The sequence below is a fragment of the Austrofundulus limnaeus genome, unplaced genomic scaffold (genome assembly GCF_001266775.1).
Source record: "Austrofundulus limnaeus strain Quisiro unplaced genomic scaffold, Austrofundulus_limnaeus-1.0 Scaffold146, whole genome shotgun sequence".
Lineage (NCBI taxonomy): Eukaryota > Metazoa > Chordata > Actinopteri > Cyprinodontiformes > Rivulidae > Austrofundulus > Austrofundulus limnaeus.
Genome location: NW_013952548.1, coordinates 809603 through 814957, shown reverse-complemented (window position 1 = coordinate 814957; position 5355 = coordinate 809603).

The window sequence follows — 5355 nt, the reverse complement described above, 5'->3', positions numbered from 1 at the left end:
TCTCTCTCTCTCTCTCTCTCTCTCTCTCTCTCTCTCTCTCTCTCTCTCTCTCTCTCTCTCTCTCTGAAAAGCATTAAAACAAACAAAAAAAGGCAAAAAAATGATATAATGTAGAAAGAGTAACAAGCTGCAGACAAGCCTGATTAAAATTTATCTTGAGTTGTCATGGTTGAATACACTGGCAGAGCAGCAAGACTTTATAAATGAAAAATTTAGAGGGGAATGAACGTTCAGAACCCCAGAAAAATGTGTAGTTGTCTGCATCTTAATCCCTGTGTTGGATACATTATCATCCTTTGGATTATTGTCATTATAAATACTCACCTATCAGAGAACTCCTTTGTCTCTTGTGTGTGTGTTTGCGAGTACATGTTTTTGTTACCTGGTGGGGATGATCTTCCCGATACACACAATCTTGTGAGGACAAAAGCCCGGTCCCCACAAGATTAAAGGCTGGTTTCAGGTGGTTAGGTTTAGAGTTAGGTACTGGGCTGGTTAATTTTAAGGCAATGGGTCAAGGTTAGGCTGTCAAGATAATTAACAAATGAATAGAAGCCTATGTAATGTCCCCATTAGGATAGAAGAACAAACATGTGTGTAGATGGGGACTTGTATATTCATTTTGCAAAGTGGCCTTATTTAAAAAGACAATTTTAATTGCATGAACATCAAATAATTTTTGGATACGAGTTCTTTTTAGATTTGAACATTTTCATTAACTCTTAAGCACAGTTTTTACAATTACTTTTTAAGATTAAAGTGTCACTTTTGCAATAAGGAACATTGAGTGATTTGAGAAATACAGCTTTGTTCAAATCATTAAATATCTGAAAGCAAACTGAGAAAGAAATATATACTATTATCTGTTCCAGACAGATTATTAAGGATAGTAGCCCTTTTATGGAGGGGTCTATTATTGGTCAAATGTTATGGTGATGTCTGGTTGTTGCAACATCTCCCTCCAGGTCTCTGCTCAGGCATCAGTTCTGAGGACGCTTCAGCGGCTTCAAGGGATTTTACTCAGCTGCAGCAGTCACACTGGTTTGCAATGATTACAGAACAGGTTTATTTATTTCTTCATCACAAGTCAGAGCAGTCCTGGGCACAGTGTCTGTCCTGTGATCGCTCCAAGCATTAGTCTGAGACCTCAGCACCACAATTACAATTACGGTAGAAATGATAATTAAAGAGTCATTCTGTTTCCCACAGCAGAGTTCCCTGAACCCCTGTCCCACATCGCCCCCAAMAACTGAGCAACAACCGCATTTTGTAAGTTTAATGCAGAACTAAAAGCACTACTTTACAAACACTCTATCATTCAGGAACTCATTTCTCTTTTAAAAGGTGGTAAAAAAAATAAAGTTGAGAATCAGGAAATRCATTCAAGTCTCGTGTATGGAAATTTAAGGCTTAACTTAAGTCCATTGTAATCCCTCTGCTTTGATTGATGACACGCTTGTGAAGCTTAATATGCCACAGCTCACTGTTAATACAACAAAGTGTGTGTCTTCATGCAAAGCCATGTCAACAACTCACATCACATATGGGCTCATTACACAGCCCCTCAGCTGTCAGGTGAAAATTTCATCAGTTTACTTTTCTTTTTTTTAAATATATCATTTTATAAACATTACTTTGGCCTCAAGTCCAGTTGATTCTTTCATGTTTAAAGCTCAGTTTTATACCAGAAGCAAGTAACTGTAGCTGCGTTTCCAATGCAAATGTGCACAAAACTTTGTCGATATTCTGTTAATGTCGAAAAAACACAGTTTTGCAACTGCTGTGTTTCCATTAGATAAGAAATGCTATCAAAGTCACGCGTGCATACATTTGTTCTCACGATAAGTCATTACAAACATGGCGGCAAAGAATGTAAACACATAGCATGTTGCTACCACGACACTAGCGCTCACCATCAGAGGAGACGTCGGCGTCTTTTATCGAGGCTTTCCAGCAACAAGCCCCTACTTGGGAGCGGCTACGTATGCTGTGTTTTTGAGAAATTGTAGTCTGTGAGTTTACTACTTTATTTTACTACTTCTGTGATATTACTAGTACTTATACTTCCTGTTATCTTCTTCGGTGTTGTCTTTTTAGCCAGTAGAAACAGCCGGTTGTTGATCACGTGACTCCTGTGATGCAAAAAAAGTGTTTCCATTGCAGTTTTGCGAAAAACACCAATTTCGATATAGCTCAAAAACAATTTGTCGAAAAACTGAATTTTTTTTAAATTGACGTGTTTCCATTGAGCAAATTTATTTTCGCAATTCTAATTTACACATTTTCATGGTCAATGGAAATGCTGCTTGTGCTACCTTCAGTTGTTAGGAAAATGATATATAATTAAAAAATAAACGAGAGCTAAAATAGCGCTGAGCTAATACATATATATGGTGATAGTCTCGGCGCTAATGCTAAAGCTAACAGGCTAAGCTGGGGTTCTTCTTCCATGAAGCAGCTCTGTTGTCCTCCATCCATATTTTCAGTTCCAGGCTGAGTCATTTCTACCTTCTCCTCTCTGTCAACGCTCTCTGGTTTCATTTAAAAGAGTCGATCATCAGATATTGTCCAAGATTAACCTTCAGGGTGGATATAGCTCGCTAGCAGCCTCGCACCGAGAACCTATCCATGTCATTATTTACCCAGACTGCTTTGCGTAAAAATAAAATGGCCCCGTCTGTGTAATATATTTTTAAAATTTTAGTTTAAAAATTATAAAAACTAAACAGCCTACAGTATTTTTACAGTCTTTATTTTATAGTTAAAATATATGTTTATTAAATAAAGTCTAATGTTACAACTGATCGTGGATCCCTTTAAATAAAACAAAATTCAGAACATTATGATAGACAGAGCACTGAGGGAACAAAAAGGAGAAACAATAAAGACAAGTTGATATATTATGTCCATTGTCCATGCATACAGAGCTTGAAGGCAGCCTGGAATGAGGTTCTCACCTGTAAATTCCACTCTGACGTTTGATAGGAAAAAGACCACACATCAACCTTATGGAGCGTGACAGCAGAGTCATAATCCTGTTCTTATTTATAATCCTAATTCAGATAGACTGAAGCATCCCTGAGGTAAAAGCCCATCAAACACAAGTTGCGCAAAAGTGTTTTATTATCTGTCCAACAGTTAACAACATAATAATATTCTGGATATTTTTGCAGATACACAAAATGTTGATCAAACCCTTTTCTAAAAGGATGTATTTCTAAAAATGTAATCATGGGATAAGTTTAATCTTAGCTCTTAGAATGATTGCAGTTTATTTATGTTATATGAGTACTGCTGCAGAAGATGTACAGCATTATTAGATTTTTTTTTATATGAAAAGCATGCCATTGGCGCAGTGGTCATCGATAATGAGAACATTATTCTTTTACAGTCATCAAGAGTTCAAAAGTGTCCAATAATAACTGAAGTTACAAGCTTTTCATTGATTTTAAAACATTACCAAGTAAAAAGAATAAAACAAAAAAATTTGGGCCTAGAAATGTAAAGCAGTGGGGTTTCTTTGGATTCCATTAGTTCGAGCTTTATTAAAATCAATAACCTGAACCCCCTTCAAACTCTGAATGATGGACGGCTTCACACACAGATTGCGTGCCCAGARCAAGCTGTAGGCTATATTCTGCATGTGATACGTCACCCCATGGTGTACCAAGCTGCATAGTGCCATAAATAATACATGCGCTTCGTTCTTCTTTAGTAATGACTGGCTAGTGGTGAGCACTCAGCTGGTTTTGGACATCACTTTATTTTTGCGCCCTTTCTTCCTCCTATATTGTTCTACTGCTGTGCACCCTCAGGGGCCAGCAAACAGAAAAAAAAAAAAAAACACCCAGCTGAGAGGGTTAAAAGTGTTTTCTCTTCATATCATTTTGAACTTCCTCTTGTTGTTAGCCCTGAAATTCAAAGTCACACAGCTACTGCTTATTAGTTATATTTCTGTGTGAGAAGAGCGAATCAGAACTTTGAATTCAATCATCGAACACAGAGGCAGAGCAGCTTCTTTCTATCTGAGCAACACTCGGTAACTTCAGCTGAAGCAAATAAATGGCTACTTTTTTACAGCCCAAATACAGCAGCACAATAACTTTATGTACTATAGAGTTAATAGGTTGACAGGTGTTTGCTGTTTGTTTGAGCTAATTTTGTTCAGCCCTGAGGCCACTGAAAGTGGACGTACCTTGACTGCAGAGTAAGGAATGTGGCAGGGGCGGTTCTAGGGGAGGGGCCACAGGGGCATTGGCCCCATCTGAGATCTGATTCGCCCCTTGGAGTGGCACTGTCCTGTCACTCACATGTCCTTTGCCCAAGCGTGGCTGCAGTTCCACTTCCAAACAGTAGTGGCGCTAATGAGTCAAATAGGAAAGTCCAGCATGAAGCAAGCTGACACAAGTCTTTTTAAAATTTGAATAATCCTGCATAAAAAGGTATTTTAACTGACAACGATGGCTGGATTTTCTCACATCTTGTGTGTTTGAGAGTATTTTATCCATGTACAGTAAAAATGCACGTAAAATTGAYAAGGAGAATTTGCTGTTCGAGTTTTTACAAGTGTTTGAACTTGTGTGACTGATTCAATTTATACACCTTACTAAAACTGGGGATTTGTGTGCAAGCATGTTGAACAAATACTTGGCCCCTCTTTGAATACGGTGGCCCCTTTACGGCCCCGTATGCTGAAAAATCCTAGATCCGCCACTGGAATGTAGCAACGAAAAGCTTTAGCACGAACAAGGATGATTAGTTACTTCAATGTGCATTTTTGCTAAAGTCTTTGGAGACAAAAATGGAAGTGAAGTGGTCAGTATTGGTTAATATTTAAAAGGAAATTTGTAACTTTAAGACAATGAGTTGTTACTGAGCAGCATTTCATCTAGAAATCCCCTGTTTTTGTGTGTGTGTCCTAGAAAAGTCTTGTGATCCTCTTTTTTTAAATTAGATATGTTATTCAGAAAACACAACATGTTTTCTTGTTATTATCAATTTGTTTTGAGGTAATTGGGCCAAGAGCATTTTGACATGTAGAGCAGTGTTTCCCAAAGTTGGGGTCGGGACCCAAAGTCCGGTCCCGAAACATCAAGGTGGGGTCCTGACAAGATTTTCTGAATTAATTACATTTTTGCCTTAGTTGTTACAAAGGAGTGAGATTAATGTATTTAAAATGGATAAATGTAGTATAAAAATATTGTTACTATGCCCATGTTTAGTTGACCTGATACAAAAGTTTATCATCCAAAAATAGCTGGGGGCACAGGTCTCTGTTACTGTTATTTAGTGGGTCAACAGCTGAAAAGTTTGGGAACCACTGCATTAGGACATCCTGGTATAACAGCTGTAGTT